This window comes from Ictidomys tridecemlineatus, chromosome 9, assembly GCF_052094955.1.
Source record: "Ictidomys tridecemlineatus isolate mIctTri1 chromosome 9, mIctTri1.hap1, whole genome shotgun sequence".
Lineage (NCBI taxonomy): Eukaryota > Metazoa > Chordata > Mammalia > Rodentia > Sciuridae > Ictidomys > Ictidomys tridecemlineatus.
Window position 1 is genome coordinate 53513267 of NC_135485.1, and position 23001 is coordinate 53536267.

General features: G+C 37.2%; 1 protein-coding gene across 1 annotated transcript in view; it reads left to right on the forward strand.

Annotated features, from left to right (window-relative positions):
- Positions 1-608: 608 nt before the first annotated feature.
- Slc4a4 (solute carrier family 4 member 4) overlaps positions 609-23001 on the forward strand; it is a 322941-nt gene continuing 300548 nt past the window's right edge. Inside the window, exon 1 of the mRNA XM_078021397.1 lies at positions 609-1257. The gene's annotated coding sequence lies outside the window, so the exon portion shown is untranslated. The remainder of the gene's footprint in view (positions 1258-23001) is intronic.

The window sequence follows — 23001 nt, forward strand, 5'->3', positions numbered from 1 at the left end:
AGAGTAAATAGTCAAGATCATTTTGAAATTTCAAGAACCCCCTTGGATGACTAAGAGTGTTAGGAATCCTAACTCCAGAAGAAGACAGAAGCGATTAGTGACATAAACGAAGGTCAAGCCTGAGAACCGCGATGTGCCCAGACATCCTTTGCTGAAGATTTAATGTTGCCTATACTGGGTGCTGGCAGTACTCTACCTTCCAATACACTTCAAGTTTTATAAAGTAGCTTCAAGAATGATCTGGGGCTGGGAAATGCTTGCAACTTCAGGCTCTCCCCAGCAGGGAACTCTTTGGAGTAGGGCTCAAAAGTACGACGGACCTAGCAGCCCGCTAAGGTCTCAGGAGAAGGAACCCAGGGAGGCGAGGGCGGCCGGTCGCGACCCCAGTGCACGGTCCTTTGCAGGCGGGCGCGGCGCGCAGAGCCCGAGCCCCCAGCGGAGGCGGCGCAGCGCGAGGCCCCTCCCAGCCGCCGCGGATGCCCAGGCGGCTGACGCGGAGCGCCGGCTGGGAGAGGTGGGGGCCAGGCGGGCGGGAGCGGGCGGGAGCGAGCGAGGGCAGGGCAGGGGGCCGGCCGAGGCCACTCGCGGCTTTAAATATGGATCGCGGGCTCGCGCTCGCGGCACAGTCGCTGCCGCCTTCCCGGATTCCCGGTTTGTTGCCGAGGGGCGCCCGGACTGGGCACCTCTGCTGCAGTGTTAGCTACTGGCAGTTACATCGGAGATTCCTATAAATATGCAGGAGCTGCAGGAGGCAAAGTAGAGTAGACGCCCGCGCCCTTACACCCTCACTCGCCGCGCACCACGCGGGCCGTGTAGACATTCCCCCCACCCCGCGCCACCTTCTCCCGCTTCCTCCCGGGAGGTTCAGGTTCTAGGGGAGCTTGCTTCGAAGACCCTCCCGCTTCAGCGCCCTCGCCCCGCTCTGTCGCGCTCACCTCTCTCTGCCCCAGAGCGCGCACCCACCCAGGCGGCAAAGTTGTGACTACTTGGGAGCGGGTGACTCGCGTCCCGATCGCTCCGTGCCTCGCACCGACAACTTCCCCCGGTTCTGCGCCGCTGCGCGCCGGGCCCACGCCTCCCAGGACCCCGCGGGCCCCCAGCCTCCAACCCCGGCGGCGCGCCGGGCAGCGCTTTGGTGGCGGCAGCGGCCGTGGTGGCAGCGAAAGCGGCGGCGGCGGCGGCGGCGGCGGCGGCGGCCGCTGCAGCCACACACTCCGCCGCCAAACTGGAGGAGCGACGGAAGCCGGATCCCAGGAGGTAAGTGCCCGGCCGGAGCAACCGCGGGTGGGTCGGCCAAGTCCCCAGCCTCACCACGGTGGCAAGCGGGTGTCTGAGGGCCGGTCCTGGAGGGCGCTCAGGCGGCCTCGTCGCGCTCGGGGGAGGAGAGAGAGGTCAGTTGCGGGCCGGGCATCCCCTGGGTTGGGCTCCCGAGACGTGTGCAGGCTGCTTCCGCGGAAAAGTACTTTTTTCTCCGATTCTTAGCGTTTACGGGAAGAGTTGTGGTGGTCTTGTTCCCTCCCACCGCCTAGCCCCCTCCGCATAACTGGATGTTGTTACTAGGGTTGTGGGGCCAGCGTGCGCGGCAGGCTGGCTCGGACGCGGTGACACGTGTGTTCCCGTGAGCCTGGGTGGTCGCAGTGCGGCCAGGCACCTGCCTGAGGGCGGGGGACACATACCCAGACACATCAGAGGGGGAAGCCTGGGGAACTCAGTGCCACCGAGGCCGCGGCCCCCACTTCACTGACCACTCCTGTACCGAGAGCATTCACATCTCTGGCACGCTGAAGACAGTGGGGGTGAGTCAGGCAGATTCTCTGCAAGTGGCACATACACATTTATTTGCAATGGATTTGGAAGGAGGAGGCAGAGGTTAAACTGGCATTTCTCTTGGCCAGCGACAGCAGAGCTCTTCCTCAGGTACTGGGCAGCATGTGCATCTTGGCAAAGATAGGTGATTTCTTTCTTCTTAAGTGCATTTCACTCAGCCTTTGGCAGTCTATTAGTAATAGTCACTAAAGGAAGGCAGGGATTGGGAACTACATCAGCAATCTGCAGCAGCACTACAAAGGAAAAAGTTCTTAAAAGAACAAAAGAAAAATCCTGAACTTATGAAAGATGTAGAAGAAAGCAGTTATACTTCTATACCAACATTGTAGAGCATTTATCAGTTCTTTGTAAAACTTTTTTCTACCCTTTATTCCTTCTCAAGGCCCTACCTTAGCACAATTGCCTGCAGCAAACTTTCCAGTCTGGACTGAAGCTCAGTAAGCGCTTTGAATTACCCTCCCACTTCTCCCATTTTCACATCTGTGCTGGAGAAAGTTGCTCCTAATTAAAAGTCATGGACACTGGACTGTACTAAACACACTTTGTCTCAACTCTGGAACTGCTTTTTCCTAAGAGGCACTGCATTGTTCTGTACTTCCTCCTCCCTCCTTTTTGTATCTGAGACTTACAGTTGGAATAGTACCTGAATTAAAGTGTATTTTGCCTATTAGGGTTTATTTTCATTCTGACTTTGAATAGAGTCTTCCATGCAGGGCAGTATTTACAGGCTTTTTTATAATGTCTTTTGAAATTGTTTCTAAGAATTCCTCCTTGCATCTATCCTATTAACATTTAAATAATTTCATGGTCATTTTGTAGTTAGATTGAGGGTACTAGTATAACTTCATTCAAAGGAAGTGTGTATTTTTCTATAGCTTTCATTACTGAGAAAAAACTTTTACTTTCATTTTAAAGTTAAAAGTAGTGATAGGATTCTGGTCTCTGTTAATTCTTGCAACTGAATTGTTTTAACTTTATAGTATATAGGTAAAATGACATAAAACTTTTGCATGTATAGATAGAGATGGGAAAATAGTACTTTTATGAACTGTTGATTGAGTTGTAGGGCATTTATAGGGGCAGAGGTGGGAAAGATAAGATGGAATATTTTGATAGTTCTAGGTATATTTGAGAAAACTTCTAAAGAAACCCTTAACAATTTGTGGTTGAGTGCTTCTAAAAATGAGTTTTTTTTTTCAAATGAGGTGTCATTTGCTGTTTTGGGGATATATATATATAATTTTAGCCAATCTGATTGTACTCTTTATCTTCTAGTGATATATTTTTAAAGTTCCTTTGTCACAATAAAATAACTTTAAATGTTAGTGTCATTATTTTTTTGATTTACAAAAATATCTTGTGAAAGGCAATTGTACTTAGAGGAAAAAATGGGATAGACATCAGGTAACCTTTGGGACAACATTCAGCATGCCTTGGTAGTAATCTCATTTTTTTACTGAGCTCTGGCAAGTACAATTTTGAGGTTCTGATCCCTTGTTCTGATAGCAAGCAAGATAGTCTGGCCATAGCTTACATCTTAAAGGAAAACAGCACTTAAGGAAAGGAAATACACACATTAGCTGGTGAATCATCGAGATAATCAGGTTTCTCTGCCTGCCTCTGAGGGCGCTGCAGTCCAGGAGGACTACTACTGTTAGGGGAGAGGAGTCCTAAGAGAATTCACCAGACTGAAATGTGATGAGGCTCATCATCAGCTTGTTACTTGAAGTTTCTTTGTGTTCATTTTATACAATAGGAATAAACTCTAAAACAGGAGTTGATAGGTGATATGTTGGGATTGGGAAGAACAGACTGAGAAGAGGAAAATCTGATGATGATCAAACTTTCTAAGCAGTTTTTTTTTTTTTTTTGATGGCTAAATGAAAGGAAGCAGTACAGAGGAAGCTAGAAGCAGAACACAGACCACTGTTGATGCTGTTTCCTAGGATGACTTATAATTTATGAAATTTATAGGAAATTATTTAGCAAAATGGGTAGTTATGGAACATCCAAGAAGTTAGTGAGACTACAAAAGTAGACCTTACTACTTTTGCATTCGTAGGAATGTTTTTTGTAGGGGAAGAGGAGAATAATTTTTTTTTCATATAAGGTCTGGTCTAAGCTGAATTACAAATACATATTGCCTTTCTTCCAGTATTTAAACACTTGATATGATATGCCACCAATTGGAAAATATGCTACTGTCCTAACATGAAGGTATTTCATATCCTTAGTAATGATTGCCTTTAGTTATTTTTACAGTAGTAGAGATGGATTTCCTTTTGCTCATTTGTTCTGTCTAATGTGCATTTACACATACACTCACACACACAAATTAGTACAGGTGGTCAGTTTTATTTTAGCTCAAGGCATACTTGCTATTGTCATGATGATTTTGAGGCAATGAATTTTGTGTATTTCTCTAGTCTCAGTGCAATGACATTTCAAACAGGCATCAGAGAGGTGATGAAGGTATAAATGGTGATGGTTTTGTTTAATCTGCTGTGGCAAATAAGAGAGAAAACTTTTTTCTGGTCTTCTTCATTATGTTTATAATTTTACTCCTTAATATATTGTCTTACTTACCTCTGAACTAAGTTATGTATTCAAAAAGGTGTGGTAGAAATAGTAATGGTGAAACCATGCTCATCTGGAGTTATTTACATGAACCAAAATCTTGTTCTTCTTTCTTGACAATGGACTAGATGCAAGGGATTATTATGTTTAGTAAGAAGATGAGGAAATTAAGGCACAGAGAACTTTGTTTGCTTTTCTTGAATTCAAGAGAAAATTATTGGTGGATATAAAAAAGGACGTGTTAAATTTTGACTAGTGATACATAATTATTGAATGAGTGTCATGAAATGGACAAATGTCCATTTAGTCACAGCAGAAAACACTCAAGAAAATGAAAGTTTATCATGTTGTAAAGTGATGGTCTCCATTCCCCTCTGTTCATTTCACTCAGCAGCAGCGCCCACTTACCTTGACTTTATTTCAGATTCTGAAATGACGAGGGTGTTTTGCTAGTTAGTAAATATTTTTCAGTTTGTGTATACCAGTATTAGCTCCAATCTTGAGAACTAATAGTGTTTTTTTTTTAATGCAGAATTCACACAAGAAACAGTTATATGAAATTAGGATATTAAAGGAAATAAATAACCACCAACTTATATTTTGGGTTTTTTCTCCTTTGTGGATAATTGTGTTGAAAAAGGATTTTCTCAATTAACTTGAATTTCTATCTTAGAAACCTTAAAAAAAACTCTACATAAATATTATACTTTTGGGTTTTTTAAAAAAATAAAAATGATTAAAAATGCAAACTAAGAAGGGGATTAGTATGTTTAAAACTGTTGTGTTCTGTGACACAACTAGAAAAGCTGCTCATAATGTCTTCAGTTGTTAGTTTCTTTACTTTTTTTAAACAATATTTTTTAGTTATAGATGGACACAATACTTTTATTTTGTTTATTTAGTTTTTTTATGTGGTGCTAGGGACAGAACCCAGTGCCTTAATCATGATAGGCACATGCTGCACGACTGAGCCACAACCCCAGCCATTTTCTTTATGTTTTTGTTAATGTACTCACTGAATAATCTTCTCCTCTATACTATTTGCAGATAAGTACACTTGAGAGACCTGGGCTTCTGGGTTGGTTAATTCTAGCTTCAGCCTGGAGATCTAGCAGTCACTGATAGGATCTCATAAAGCATTTATTTAACATATTCTTCAGTAAAAAATCTCCAAGCAGGCAAAATAGAGGGCAAAAAAGGGACATACATTAAAGAGGACTCACTTCACTCTTAGGAGATTTCTCAGTGTCTGCTTAATCTTAACACACATAAATTCTAATAGGATAGATAATAGAGTCTCTGCTCTCATAGTAAACAGTCATTGCAAAGTGGAAGACAGAAATGGTCTGATTTGGTAGATAGTTGGAAAACATTGAAAGAGCCATAGGACAGCTTGGTAGAAAGGGAAGAGTTAGACAAAGTACTGGAAACAGAAGTAAAGAACTAAAGTGGGGTGGTTAAGGACTATTTAGGTGTAGAACTGATAGCACTACTTTACTGTTTTCTCCCTTCCTTTCTTCTTTCTATTCTTCCTCCCTCCTTCCTATTTATTTATTTTTTATTTTTGGAGTGCTGGGGATTGAACCCAGGGCCTCATACATGCTAGGCAAGCACTTTACCACTGAGCCACATCCCTAGCCCTAGTTTAAGTTTTTTTATTGAATTACATTCAGAAAATTGCAAATGTCATTAAGTCATCAGTAAACAGCTCAGTGATATATGTGAATGAATATATCAATATAGCCAGCACCAAGACCATGATGTTAAGCCATTGCCAGCATCAGAAGCCTCCTCTCCACTTCCCCTGCAAGTCATTAGTTCCCCCAAGGTAACTTCAGACTTCTGAGACTATCGGTTACTTTTATCTGTTACTGAACTTTCTATCAGTGAATCACATTGTATAAATTCTTGTATCCATCTTCTTTTGGTAAATGAGACTCATCCTGGTTTTCTGTGAAGCAATGGTTTGAAGCAACCAGGAAGAGTCTCACAAAATTTATTCTTATTGCTCTATCTTGTTTCACCTTATGAGAATTCCACAATGTATTTATCCATTTCATTCTTGATGGACTGTTGAAGATCCAGCTCTTTTATTTTACTAGTTGATTTTAAAAAAATCATCTGTATTTGTATTTTTCATTATTAAAATATTGGTAAAATCTAATTCACAAAGGAGTTACAAGGGACCAGTGGTGATCCTTATAAAACCTTGTTTATAACTGTAAACGGCTATACATATGGTAGTTATTATTATTGTTGGATTCTACACCATTCTTTTTTTCTTGGGTTGAATTGTGCCACCACTGAGAACAGTTCCTGGCATACTAGTAAATGTTCGTGGGCTGAATGAATGAACAACTCATTTAAGCATCTTTCTTAAAAGCTCTTAGTCGGAGTGACTCAAACTGTGTTTTCTATTTTTCCCTCCTCTAGGACTTGTACTTTTTTATTGCTAAAATTGAGTAGGGAACAGGGCTTATCAAACATTAGATTGAGAAATTGAGTCTAATAGCCAGCAGTTTGAGATCACCCATTTCACTATATAGTTCATATTAAATCTGTGCCCCCAAGTAACACACGCCAGACCTGGAGAACCCTTGAAAATGATTACACTGCTCTTCACTCCATGGGTGATCCCCCAAAGCCTACATGCTGAATATTTTTAGCTTCTATAATTAGAATTCTGGCCAACAAATTTCCAGAGTTAAAATGTTGTGGTGGGTTCTTCGGTGCTGATACCTTGGAAACCATGTTTCATCTAGAATTGAACTTTTAAGGATGAATAATAGCTGAAAACTGAAGCTCGAATAGAGCCTTTCCAGTTTAGGATGCGTAAGGCATCTCTCAGATATGTTGATTATAATATGAAAATAAATGGGCAGCATACTCCGTTACAAACATTTGTTCGAGTCAACCATTTTAACCCTTTGAAAGGTCTGTTTCTCAGCTATTGGCTTGACTCTGTGATGCTGTTTTTCTTTATCTGAAAAATGATTAAATGGCATATTAATTTTATTTAAAAATTAAATAGAATTAAAATTTATATTATTTTTCTTTTGGAGATTTACATGGTGCTTTTTTAAACAATAACAACTATTCTTGCAAAACCAGACTTGTGGTAAAAGGAACTTGGATTTTTATGTGGAAATCTAATTAGATTTTCTTACCCAAAGACTGATATCTTTTTTTTTTCTTTTGTATTTGAGCTGTTTATGTATTTATTTACTTATAGAGCTGGTGGTTAATTTTCTCTCATCATTTGATACCACTATTTTGTGGTATCCAGGGACTGAACATGTTCCTTCAGGATAACATGTCAGACAACATGGTAGAAGGTCATTTATGTTTTAGGTAGTGTACCTCTTGTGGGCTTGACCCAAATGTAGCTGATGTAGTGGAAAATGGAATCATCTGGTATAGCAGACAGGCTTTGTTTTCTGTTACAGACATAATGCTATGGAAAATTGAAATAAATACAAAGGGCAATTATGGTGAGTCTTGTTAGACTACTATTTTTAAAATAGTGACTTTCAGAAAAACCTCATCTTTTGTTCTGGGTGATTACATTCCTTCAAGAAGTTAAACTAGGTCATTTAAAAACAAATGCACCCAGGCATGTCTGGATATTGCTTTATTTAAGGCTAGAAACGAGACTTCTCATTTTGGTGTCCATTCAGCCCATAAGACTTAAAAAAATGGTATTATGGATTTAGGGAAAGATAATTGTTGAAAGAATAGGATCATATCAATTATAGTATCTGAACTGATATCAAAAAGGAACAGTATTAGCTCTTTCATTTCTTGTGCTCTTCAGCATGGAAATCTGTTGTTTATAAGGCCTTTTGGAATATAACTAGTGTAACTAAATCAGGGTTTTGCACCCTCCATCCCAGATGAACTGAGAATGAAGTCCTGAAACTGTTACTTGGTGAAGCATGCAAGGACTCAGGGAGGCTATCAGTTGGATTGAAAGTTTAATGGAACCTTGAGTGTTGATGCCTACACCTCTGAGACCCTTCCGTCATGTGTGGCATCACTGCAGCTGCAGCAGGACATCGCAGCTGAACTGCTCTGCAAATTCCTTCATTCCTTTGACCTCTGGAGACTGTGTCCTTAGGAATGTGAGATGAGCATTCATGATGTTAGCAGAGAATAGGGCCTCATGGTAGGGAGTTTGCTAAAGTACTGATTACAATCGCCTTTAGAAAATTGCTGAGCATTAACAGATTAAGCAGAAACACACAGCTCACACGTTTGCACTTTTACAAGTTGAGCTTCTTTGCCAGGGAAAGGAGAGAAGGCGGGTAGGAAATGTCTCAAACGATTTAGATAAATGAGATCAGATAATTTCCCTTGAAAAATGCATTAAGAAATGAAACAAAAGCATTCGTCCAAAAACATCAGAAGAAAATATAGTTCAAGCACTGAAATGTTTTTGCTGCCAAAACTTTAGGCAGTGAATTCCGTACTGTAATTGATCACTTTAGTGCTTACTGCTTTGCGCTGCCCTTTAACTATTTCACGTGTTCATGTTGGCCTCCTGTACTGTGTGGGTCCTCAGTTTTCGTGAGCTTCTCTTTTGTGGTCTTCACAGTGGCCAGCATATTCTATAGCACAAAATACTTAATGGAATGATATGTAGTCACTTTAAAAATCATGACAGACCAGAGATGCCCATTTATCTCACCCAGCTTTATCTTAACTCGACTTCTGGCTGTGATCCCCTGGTGTGGTAGCTGTGGATCATTACTCTCAGGACTTTCAAACATTTCTTGTGAAATTTGATGTAATGAAGTTTAGAATCCAGTAACTTTTGGGAGGAACTTTGTTATTAGAGTTTGTGGTATGTTAGAGTTCCCTAGATAAATTAACCTATTTTGATATCACTGTATTTTACTTGTTCTCAAAATTGGACATAATTGTACTTAATTTATTTACTTAAGACTAAAAATGAGTTCGTAGCAGTTTTTTAAAGAAATCTATTTTTGAAATAGCTATAGATTCACAGGAAATAGTAAAAATATAGTGTAGAATTTTTTTCATACCCTTTACCCAGCTTCCCCCAATGGATAGCACTTTTAAGATTCCTAAAAGGCTTTACCTAAAAAGATTTATATACATTATATAATTATATAGATTTATATAGATTATATATTTTATGTTATCTCTGAAGAAATACTTGTACTTATTCATTAATCACTAAGTACCTATATAAACATACTTACATAACCCGTGATTCATATATGTATGTATATATGTACATATGTGTATGCATATTTATATAATGTATATATATGAAACAATGATTTAAAGACTGCAGAATTAGACTTTCCTACTGTTTGTGTCATTTGAAAAGATGCTCATGTGGAAGGCAAAGAAGAGTCATTCACTTTGGTCATTTACCAAATTCACAAAGATGTGAATTTGGTGTTGCTGCATGCAAATTATTATTAATATTTTTTTAGTTGCCAGTGAATCTTTAATTAATTAATATGTGGTGCTGAGGATCAAACCCAGGGCCTCACATATGCTAGGCAAGTGCTCTACCACTGAGTCACAACTCTAGCCCCTTATTTTTTATATTGATCTTATTGAACTAGAGGTTTTAAATCCAGATGTTATTCCCATAAAGTCTTTGGAAGACATGCTACAAATATTATTGAGTGAGGGAACTCTTTTATAGTACAGATGTTAGTGCACAGTGATAATAATGGATTTTATATACAGTTGAGAGAATATTGTCGTATGATATATCTCTGTTAGGTGTATATTAATTTGCCTAACAAAATATATGTGAATATATGATATATTGAGATGTTTTAGAATAGGTGTTTTATATATTACATATGTAATAATATTTTCAATGACATTTAAATGTTTCATTGATGTATATTACACTCAAACACATTCTTGAGTTCAATTATATTTCTTAATAGGGGTTTTTAAAGGCTATGAGTATGTTTGTCCAGGAGTTTGAACTTTAAGTTCAGGTTTGTCTAGGTGTTTGAACCTTGAAAGTTTGGGCCTGCACCTCAAGATAGACATAATTGGAAAGATCTTGAAAAGCCCACTGCACATCATAAATATAGAGGAGATTTTTTTTTTTTTTGTAGAATAATAGAGAGCCATGTGAATGCTTATGGTCTTGAACAAGGATGTCTGAAATCTGAAGGGAGATTCACTGAAGCCTACAATATCATGAACATTTCCTGCAGATCCAAGAATGTCAGAACAAGGAATACTACTTATAACTGAGAGAATTAGGTTTAGCATAAATAGAAAAGTTTAAGTTTACATAGTTGGTATTTATTTGAGCTGCTTTTCACCCCGAGAAGAGAAACTGGCTTCTTCAACAGATGGTCCAGAGTAAATCTTTAGGTGAATTACATATTTATACAATTTAAAAAAGAAGATGGACATATTTGATAAATAGACTTAATCTTTTGGTTGCTGTTCTCTCTTTATCTGGGTCTTTTTACACAGGGTTATTCTCTTTTCACAGAGCATTGTTCAAGTCATTTATTGTTTGGTAGAGAATTTCCTGTCAATTGATATTGCTATTAGATGTCACTGAATATTGGTCTAGAAGATATTGGTCTAGAAGAGTCTGACCCCACATGACAGTTCCTGAAGAGGTTACTTGCTCCAGTAAGTCTTAGCTCTTGACCTTGACCAGCTCCACTAGTGAATATGCATAATTACTCTTGAGGTTATTAAATGAGCACTTAAACCACCTTGTAAAATTTCTCTGAATCAAGTCCACCTTGGTACTGATAAAGTGAGATCGGATATTATTTCTGGATTGAAACCAGTACTTTTGTTTCTGGGTTCATTTGAGATAATCCTGCTAATCTGAAATGTCTGGTTTCCCAGAAAAATGAAATGTTTTATTTGGTACAGGTTTAAAAATCATTGTGTTGTATAAGGTTCTCCCATGTAATACTATGTTCACAAATTAAACAGAAGGCTTGGAGAGTCCAGTGCTATATATTCCCATTTGGCCTGCAGCTTTTGCTTCTGTGATGGATGGACTCAGCATATGAGCAATATAGTGTCTTTTATATAAAAACCAGAGTAGCAGAAAAAAGATTAGAGCATGTGGTCAGGCTTCAAACAGTTTGCTGCTTGAGTTAGAATCTGGAGGAATAACGTCTTCATCTTGTGTACAAAGTGAAGGATTTGGGCTGGGAATGTGGCTCAAGCGGTAGTGCGCTCGCCTGGCATGCGCGCGGCCCTGGGTTCAATCCTCAGCACCACATACAAAGATGTTGTGTCTGCCAAAAACTAAAAAATAAATATTAAAAAATTCTCTCTAAAAAAAAAAAAAACAAAGTGAAGGATTCACTTCTAAGGTGGTTGTCTACGGATATGGGATCTAATGGAACCCTGTGGTTCAGGGTTCAGTGAGGGATGATGTGAGTGCCTGTACTGGGGCCGTTGGTACCAGGAAGAATCTGTGGAATTAAAGAAGGGGAAATCATATTTTGAGGAGCCTGATTATGGGAAATTGTGAACTTGTCTGCTTAAATTGCAGGAGTGGGATGTTTATTTGCAATGAAGGATGAAGTATTTGCTTTAGTAGAAATTTCTGATTATTGAAACTTACCTAATTAAGTGTCCAAACTAAAATTCTCTTAAAACATTTTTTGATGTACATCATTTCAAAATGAATTGCACACACTCATCTCCTGTCTTAATGACATATTGGATGTAATTTTTTCTTTTGTTCATCTGTCTTGATCTTTATTACATATTCAGAGAGGATCTCAGGACTGAAGATGCATGATGCTGTTTTCACTGTACATGTCCCATATTGTTATGCCTTAATCACTGTAAACACAGCAATGACACCCTCTTTACAACACAAACGATAAACAAAAGAGTGGATAAATGTATCCTGGGCGGGAATGTGGCATTTTAAGTGGTCCATGCCATCAATCAAGATGCCTGAGTAGAAGGCCATGAAAGGATGGGTATTGAGTACAGCTGATAGACCCCAGGCACATGTGAGGGACTGAGAAGGTTGCTGGGATCCATCGGTCATGCAGCAAATTTGTTATTGTTACTAAGACCTCTTTGTAGCCCCAGGCTTTTGAGGCCTGTCAGAGTTGTTTTCTGACTCCTCAGTGGGTGTTGGTGTTTCCCTGGTTAAGAGCATGGACCATGAAGGTAGAGGGTCTGGGCTTAAATCCTGCTCTTATCACTCACTGACTTAGGCTGGTTTCTCTGTGAAGTGCTTTCTGAGATTGTACAGGAAGTTTATTGGGACTTGTGTGGAGGAACAATACCAGTGGAGAAGTGAAGAAAGTTGGATTGGGCCCAGAGAAAGGGGAATGTGAGACAATAGCAATTGAGACCTCAGTTGATCCCACCAGGTGCTCTGGAGCTGGGGGAGACCCTTGAGTTGCCCCACCTATACCCCACATCAAACAGTGTGGGCTGCCTTTGGCCAGGGGTTGTGACCTCAGGTCAGATGACTCTTTGACTAAGGTAATTTATAGAGCAAGTCTGAGCTCAGCCAGAATGCATACCATCCAGGGAAGCACCTGAGTTCTGGAGAGGAGATCAGGGCAACACTGCACAGCATCCAGATATGTAGTGCCTCGTGACTGGTGACTGTGGGCCTCAGTTCTTCATCCGAACCTGCCTCATTTAATTCCTAGGACTTTAGTAAGTGAAGCAGCTAATGCTTAGAAAAATGCAGAGTACATAGTATGTGTAAGTTAGGTGTTAGTTTTTAAGACCATACCAGACTTTATCACTCCTGCCTTTCCCTTATAATGTGGCTCTTTTATAAGTTTGAAAGCTAATGCTCTCATTGTTATTTTTTTCTGATTTTCTTTATAAGAGCAAAACACCTGATATCATATTAACAAGAAATAATGTATTATGTGGTTTAATACTATTTACATTTTTATTTTTTTAAATAAATTTTTAATATATTTATTTTATTTGTTTGTTTATTTTTTATGTGGTGCTGAGGATCGAGCCCAGGGCCTCATAAGTGCTAGGCAAGTACTCTACCGCTGAGCCACAACCCCAACCCCTACATTTTTAATTTTTACTGGAAAGATGCACAAGGAATAATAAAAACTTGCTGATGATGAAAGTTAAAGGAGGATTTAGATTTACAAAGAATGGGATCTTTGGGGATGTGTGTGTGTGTGTGTGTGTGTGTGTGTGTGTGTATGAGTTCTTAGTCTCTCAAAGAAATATAGATAGTAACTCCCCAGTTGACATGGAGTCAGTCCATTTGCTTCTGTTGAGCTGAGATGAGACTCCATGAAAGGAACTCCTCACCAGGTTGTGGTGTCCAGTGACAAAGGTCTTTATAGTCTTGGTCTGTGCCTTACCTACCTCTCTAGTTCTTGATCTAAACATGACCACATAAAATCAATAAAGACAACATTGTCACTTAATTAAATTGCTTCTCTTCTTAAACATTCCAGAATAATTCTTTTCAATGTTTCAGTATTTAACTTCCATAAATATAAAGCAGATCACCTGGAGTGTTTTAGAAATTTGGTTTTGATTCAAAGTAATGTTCTCATGGAGGTTCAGCCTCTGCCAATTCATTTCTTATTCACTTGAGGACATGGCTAATTTCCTTGGACAACTTTTGTCTCCTTCATATTTGAATGGGTGCAAAATGCTTTATTTGAAATGACTTCTTCCCAATAAGGTAAGCATATTTGTTTTTAAAGGACTATTTAATTGTACTGTTTCCATTAGAGATGGTTAAGAAACATGTCAAAAGCATTTTATAACAGAGTGCATATTCCTGATGTTTGTACCAATATCCATTATTGGCACACTCTAGCCAGCAGAGTGGAAGAAGTAATGACACCTCCTCTGAAAGATTTTTTTAAAAGGCCTTCCTTGAATACATTTTTCTCCTTAGTTTTAATTTCATTTACTTGTGCTTAATTTCTTTTAAAGAAATGAGCATGTTAGAACTGAATCATGAAAAATATTGTATCTTCATATTTATTATACAACAATATTTAGAAGATGAGGATTGTATTAAACATCAAACTGAGTCAATGAGAAATTTTATCTTAGCTTAACCCTCTTTGACATTTACTCTATTTTTGAGTTGAGTAGTCTTTTGTGGATTCTGTGCAGAATTCCGTAGTCATGTAAGTCAGGAATCTAATGGAAATCTTACTTGAGCACCCAGCAATTTTTTTTTCCTATTGAGAATAGGAATGTCTAACACATTTGAAATTTCTCTTCCACATTTGATTGGGGAGAGGGCTTGGGAGGAGTAAAATATTGAAGATTCACCAAGAGATGTGTAAAAATGTATTCATGTTTAAGTATGATGAGTGGTAAAAACTCATCATTCATCATGTAACAAAACCTTTCTAAAAGCAAAGACGACTTTTAAAGTTTCATATTGGGGATTAGAATAATAAACCCTCTTTTTAGAAAAATGTTGACTCTGATCTGATGGGAAACAAGTCCATGTCCAAGAAGATTATGTCAGGATACCTTTTAATTCTCAAAACCACGTAATTATGACATTTGTATAGATGATCTTTCACTGTGTAGGAAGTATGAAATAAAAACTAGTATTTTGGGCAGAGTTATTTATTGTCTTCAAAATGAACATAGGAGAGAATGATTTCTACTCTGTATCTAATCCCAGGTGGACCATAGTTACAGCTTTGCATTGGATTTGCCTAATGCCTTTATTTTTTCTTTCCTCCCATCCTTCCATCCTTCCATTCTCCTGTCCTTCCTTCCTTCCTTTTCTTCCTTCCATGAATGCAAGTGGGTTTTTATATGGGCTTTAGTTATACTTGGTAAGAAAAAATTCTTAATCTTAGGCCATAGTTATGAGTTAAAATAAATATATGCAAAATAGAATATATTACAGATATGAAAAATTTGTCTATTCAAGCATTTTTTATGTTTATGAGTAGCTTGTTACTTTAATTTAGAGTATAAAGTGTAATTAGTTCTTAGATTGTTCATTTAAACTTGTACATGTTAAGCAGGCATGGACACATAAAATAATGTTTGCTTAAATATAAACTGGATTTTAACTACTTAGAAAGTTGTACAAATGAAGTGTTTAGTAAAGTCGCTATTTATTATATAACTTAAATAATAGGCAGAAGAGGAAGGGCAACTAATAAGCAAACTCTATATTAATTCCAGAAAAACCATATTATTAGAATTTATATTTTCTGGGTTGGGGCTGTAGCTCAGTGGTAGAGTTCCTGCCTTGCATGTATGAGGCACTGGATTCCATCCTCAGCACCACGTAAAAATAAATAAATAAAGATATTGTGTTCATCTACAACTACAAAATTAAAAAAAAGAATTTTCATTTTCTTCAAAAATCAAACACTAGTGTTTTACCCACAGGACCCTTAAAGATTGACCAAAAGTGAAGGAGAGTCCCATATGGGTGTGGGCTATTTGGTCTAATGGTCTAAATGAAATGGAAAAAGAAAATATGGACTTATACTAATGGTTCAGTTTCCAACAATAAACCTGGTGAGTTCACTTTAAATGTGGTTTGCTGAAAATTGATGGTGATTTTTAGCACTTAGCATCTTATCTTCAAAGCACTTTCCAAATATTGAATAATTAATTGCCACAACCCCCATGTGGGGTTAGAATAGCAGGCATGTCTTTCTGTGTACCAGGAAACCATTATGGCAGAACCTGGAAATGCTGATTTTTATTTTTAGAGGTGTCTTTGCTTTCCAAGGTGACCTGCTCTTTCAGTGTTGTCCTGGTTTTCAATCACAGGGTCAGGGGAAAAGTAACCAAGGATGTTGAAATCTTGAAAATTTTCTTTTCTTCTTGTTTCCAGATGGATTTCACTTTCATCTCACTTTTGCCTGCTCATCATTTTGAAATGCTATTTTTTTAAAAAAATTGGAATAGAGAATATTCGTAAATATAGTATTTGCAATTAGTATAGATTCTTCTTACCTGTTAGATCCAGAATTTGGGAAACTTTGTAGAACTATGAAGAACAACTCTAAGTGACCAAAAGTCACATTTCAAAAATGCCTTTAATAAATTAAAGAAATGAATCTTTCAAAAAGTAGTGTTTGTAGCTCTAACTTAATCTTGGAGTCTGAGGAACAATGAATGTAGACTGTATGTATGTTTAATAGCGTATGACAGATGATTTGAGCTATATGGCATATATCGATGATGAACTTACATTAAACAATTAGATAACAAGAAAGGCTATGAAAGAGATTAATTTATTTTTATTTAGAAATTTAAAATTGACACATAATAATTATAAATACTTATGGGGCATAGAGTGATATTTCAATACGTGTATACAGTATGTAATGATTAGATCAGGGTAATGGGCATGTCCAACCCCTCACTCATTTTTTTTGTGTTGAGAAAATTAAAAATCCTCTCTATTACCTATATTGAAATATACAGTTAATTCTTGTCAACTGTAGTTACTCTACTGTGCTATAGAACATTAGAAGTTATCCCTCCTATCCAACTGCACCCTGTATTCATTAACCATAGAATAAAGCAACCAGATGTAACACTGGAGTTGATACACGTTAAAGGAGTTTGAGAAGAGAGGCCATGAGTGCAGGCCAAGGGTCTCGAGGAAGGCAGGAGGGTCAGAATTTACAAGATGAGCAGTGACTGTGTCCTACCAGACAGTACCTACATTAGCCAGACTAATGCCTGGCTTGTTTGTGTTGCCAGCGTCAGGATGTCTACTGATTAGCTCTCTGGAGAGATTCAGAGTGAAGTCACTGTGGCAGACTCCGAAGGCCATCCATCCCTCAGGTTCTCAGCCTTTGAAACAGAAAAGAGCCAGGACCTTACTTTGAGAGCAGTTAATCCCTTTATGCTTTGAGTAGCTCACCAGATAACAAAGAGAATGCTGTGGTAATTATTTCAAATGAATGCTGAGGTTTCTTTGAGTATGATTAACACCTTTGAAGGCAGAGCAGAATTAGACTTCTTTGTCATTTTAAGGAGGTGAAGTCCTAGAAATCATAGAAATGTTGGCTCACACTTGTTTACTGAACATAGGCTTAGGTTATTAATCTTGAGGTCTTGGGGGCTCACGACTGGGCTTCAGGGAGGCCCAGGAACCCCTAGATAATATACACAGAATTTGTGTGCATACACACACAGACACACAAAACACCTTTACATGCACACACACATTCTGTGTCCATTGTCTGGAGTATACACACACACACACACACACACATATCCATATGGATATTTATATATACATATGTATCTCATATATGTACATATTGCATATATGTGGAATGCAGGCAAAGTATTCTTGATATTGCTAAATCTTTGACATATATAAAACATTTAATGTTTAATATGGACTACTGTCCCTTAAGAATGTTTATGTAATGTCCTTCAAGTAGTAAAATAAAGTATCAGCAGGAAATGAAAACCTATCAGCTCCAGGACATCACCTCTAAAAAATCTAGTATTATCGGAAAGATCAGAAAAGTGCAATGATGCAGTCAAACCGCAAACATGGCTATTTAACCACAGTACATTAAATTTGGAAAGGTAACAATCAGGTTTATCTCAACTACAATCAGTCACGAGACTTTCTTACTATCAGATCTGAAGAAGGTGTGTGTGCATTTGTAATTTAGCCAGCTTTTAGATGTGAGGTCCTTTGATGACATATTTGTGGAAAGTTGCTCACTGATTTTTGATAGAATTCATCATATAGGAGGTAGAAATACTCTTTGACTCCTACTGTGCTTTCTATAAAGCAATATAGCTGTTGTCCTAAAAAATTGTATCATTTTATTTTTATAAATAAGATTATGTTTTTTGAGAAATTTTACAAAAGATCAAGACTATAATTCATTAGGCTTCCAGAAACTTGATAAGTATAGGAGTACTTCAGTAGAAGAGAACCAGTAGATATGCAAAACAAGAAGCCTAAAAAGTTAGGCTTAGGACTTTTCTTGAAGTTCATGGTTGGTCTTTAGGGTATGGAAGTTCAATAATACTATGAAATTATATTTTAATTATACTCATATATCCATTTTTTTTTTTACCTTGTGGTTAGAATACATAGCTTTCATTAGATTTTCAAAAGTTCTGTGGCTCCCAAAGGTTAAGAATCATTAACTTATAATGCCTGAACCTTACTTAGGCTTTTCTAAAAAGAAGCCTACAATTTAGAGAATTTTGATCAATTTCATAAATCTGAAGACTGATTATTGCAAATAAATAAAACGGTACAATCAAATGGAGTTCAGAAGTGTTTAGAGCTGGGTGAATTGCTTGGTAAAAATATTTAGACTTGGATGGGAAGAAGAGACAAACTCTAGATAGGGCAGAGGAGTGGGAGGGGAAGGGAGTTGTCAGGGGTTAGCAATGATGGTGGAATGTGATGGACATCATTATCCAAAGAACATGTATGAAGACATGAATTGGTATGAATATACTTTATATATAACCAGAGATATGAAAAATTGTGCTCTATATGTGTAATGTAAATTGTAATGCATTCTGCTGTCACATTTAAAAAATCAATAAAAAATTAAAAAATATTTAGTCTTGGCATATGTATTAGAAGATAAACAAGGAAGATTGAACCAACAACTCCCAATTAACTGAGATCCTTAGATTGAATAAATGGCTTGAGATTTATATACAATCCATGAATCTCATTGAAATCAGAGGTTGAACCATTTCACCCATGAAGTTCTCATTTATTTTGATTATTACTAAAAAAATAGGTTTTGATTCTGATTGATTTGGTTTTTATATTTATTATATAGTTATCTATCAGAGACACATCATGTAGTGGTTTAGTATTTGGGCTCTGGCATGGGACTGGATGATCATCATAGCTTTGCCACTTAATGATTGTGATCTTGGACAATTCATTTGACATCCCTGTGTCCCTCATCTGTAAAATCAGCATAACAATAGTACTGATTTCTTCAGGTACTTGTGGGGAATCAAATGCTGTAGTATATGTTAAGAACAGTACCTGTTTGTGGTAAGGCCTTGATAATTTGATATTTATCTTTACTTCTGGAGTTAGTCCTGCTAATAAGACAGGTAAGATTCTGGGGTCTGAAAGGACAGTAAAAGAAACGAGGTGTTGGCTGTATTCCAAACCCTCTGGTCCCTCACGTAAATGAGAATTGATAGTTGATAATATTGACACTAGTGTGAAGTCTCATGGAGATGTTTTATTTGATTTAGTATATCTAGACACACAGGCCTCCAGAATATTCCTAAGTTAATTAATTCAGAATTATAAATATTAAAAATACCTGTAACCACATGTAAGGATAAATTTATAAGATGTGCTTCCTTTACTTAAAGGAAGTTATGTCTACCAGTATAATCCCTATCATATTTAAAATGAAATATCCCTTTTCATAATTTTGTGGGTATTTTAACTTTCTTTTCTTCACCTAAAAACTAAATGAAGGTCCCTGACTGTGAAATACATTTTAAAATATTGAAATCAGATCATCTGGTGAATAAGCTGAGATGATCATCTTTGTGTAGTGGTAAAAGAAGCTTTGGAGTGGGAAAGATGCAAAATTGCTCCTCACGTCTTCCTCCATTCTGACTTCACGGTTTTCCAAGCAACTTTGTATTTCTAAGAATTTTTTGAAGGCTTAGTTTCTTTATGTAGAAAAAAATTAGTGTTTGATTTCTATTTTTCTTTTCTCTTTATATATGTTTGTGTTTAAGAAATTTTTAGAAGGCTTCTCTCTTGAGAAATTAAGACAATATAACGATTATTACAGATCTCCAGATATATTGTTGGCTGGTCATATTTCTAGAATTAGAAAAATTATTAGAAATAAAATGTGATCTTGCATGGTTTATCATACTGCATTAAAAGGAATGTAACGCAGTGTGAGGAAATAAGCTTGATTTTTACGTGTATACTGAAATCTCATTTAATGATTTATCGATTACATTTTTTCCTATTGTCTTTTCTTTCATTATTATCATTTGAACTCTTCTATTTTAAATCACCTTCCTGTGTAGGATTGTATGGAAAGCACATAATTTAATTAAGTTGGGATGCCTGATTCAGTTTCCCAGGCCATTTGTACTATTTTCAAGGACCCTAGATGGCATTCAGATGACTGTCAATTGAATATAAGATAATCTGTGAGCCATGACCAAAGGTTTGACAGAAGATGAATATTTCTTCATTTTTTTCTTGTTTCCAGACTTGACATTGGCTAGCAATTATTTGGCATATTTGGTTATGGAAATGACTTTAGTTCTACCAGAAACCTCTGATCCTTGGAATGTGTTCTTTATGTAATGCTAAAACTCCTTGGATAGTCCATATCAAACTTTCTTGCCTTTGTATTTGGAGTGATCACAATAAGTATGGCCTAAGTTGTTTTACATGACATGGACATTTATTTTTAAATACTCAATATAATAAAGAGCATCAAAAGGCCTCTGTGTGTTTTTGAACAAGGTATGTCATGCTTTTAACTTTTGAAATTAATAGTGGCATTTTTATTTAATAGTCATCTATTGTTTTGAGCAGTCTGTTAGTGCCTTAGAAAACAGAAGCTGTTTAGCCCATGCTCACCCTGATATCTAACAGCCGATTACAGAGACAATTGAGATGCATTTAGCAAACAGAATACTAAAGGATGTTCTAAGAAAGATTCAAGACAGTAGAGAGTAAGTGAAGTTGACAGGTGCTAAGGCAGTTGAAACATTTCTTTTTTTTTCCTTCTCTCTTCTTTTGAGCACAATACTTAGATCACATAGTTTCGGATAATAAAGATATGTTGTAGAATATGGTTACTAGTAAGCTCTATGTAGTGCATTTTGGATATTTGCATTTTATCCTTGTATCTTTTTTCAGAATATTAAAGTATTTCAGCCTGTAGTACTTCTCTGCAGTTACATATTATACAGACTCAACTTGCTTAATCTCTGATTTTCAGACACTTTTTTCCCCTCCTAAGTATTGTGAGAAGCCATAATAGATTTAGCTTTAAAAGACAGTTGACTCTCCTATTAGTTAGTTATGCCAAACAAAGTTGTCTTTAGTAATGAGAAATAATTATGGATGCCTGGATAATAGGAAAAATAAATTATGATTTGTTCTTATATCAGCTATTATTTATAGCTTTCAGTGTTCTATTTGATCTCATTTTTATTTTTGATTATTATTATTTTACTACTATTTTGTTTTGTGTTTTCTGGAGGGCTCTTCTGTTGTTTTCTGTGATCTATGTGATCAGTGTTTGACTATGAAAGTCTCTGAGACTTGACCATTTGTCCATTCCCTCTGGGAACTCAGTGACAGTGTTTTATCTCCATTTCTGTTTCCTTCTCATCTTAGCTACCTGTCTCACGTTTTCCAGCAATACACGACTGTTTCTGGTGTTCTTTGTAACTACCAATGTGGAGCCCACTCTAGTGCCCATTTGAGCACACCTGGGTGCTCATATGATCTTACCTGGGTATTGCCCAGACCATACCTGGGTATTGCCCAGACCATACCTGGGTGCTGGCCTGAGAATGACTAGTATTCTGGGGAAGGTGCCATTGATTGCTTCCTTTGGGTAGTTTTCTAGATAGTAAACACGTTATAGTTAGCATTATCTTTCTTGTTGGCTGTTGAACAGTTATTTTCTGATTTAAGAGGCAGCCATGGTATTTACAGAGTCACTGTCAGAAGAAGAAATGACTTAAACATATTCAGTAAATAGAGCCCAAAGTGACAGTTGCCAGAAATGGTGATGAAGTTGAGTCATCTTTGAGCAAGTTTAGTTTGTGGTCAGTCAGTGTACTGTGTTAAAACAAGTGATCATTGGTAATATTTTGAGAAATGTTTTCTTGTGGGTTTTTTTTTCCTCACAAAAGAATGTATTGTGATTTTACTGTCTTCCTCCATCCGTATCTCCATTCCTCACCCTCAACTCAAGTACAATCCTAGAGAAATTAGCCAACTAAGGAGAAGGCTTTTTTTCTTGCCAGAGTGAATACTATGTAGAGAAAAATACTGGAATAAATATTTCTGTAAACCTTAAAAATGTTTATTTATTTCTTTGGTGTGTGAAACTATGCATAATTATCTGTTTATGAGTTTGTCCCTCAGTAGCCTATAATCTCTTCAATGAAGTGGTTTTATCTTATTCATTTTTATATCAATAGCCTTTGGCACGGACTGAAATTCAGTAAGTAATCAATAAAAAGCTGTCCAAGTGAGCTGAACTGGTGCTATGAAGCTGCAGTCATAAAGATGAAAAGAATGAAAGGTGGTAGAGAAACAGTATTTGATACTGAGTTCCAAAGGATTGGCTGAAAAGTCTGAACAGACTTCAAACTAAAATATGACAAAGAAAACTCACATTCAGAATTTTTAAAAAATAATGTATCTTGGGAACATTTATTCATTTGAACATCCATGTGGGTTTCAGATTGCTTTCAAATAATATCTTTGCATTCCAGGGTGACTACATCATATATTTTCCCCACAAAATCACCTTCACAAGAGTGTTAATCTTTTTATAATTACTTTCTCTCTTTCTCTTTGCTTACTCCTATAGATTTTGAGCTTTGACTGTAATTTTAAAAAATTATTGT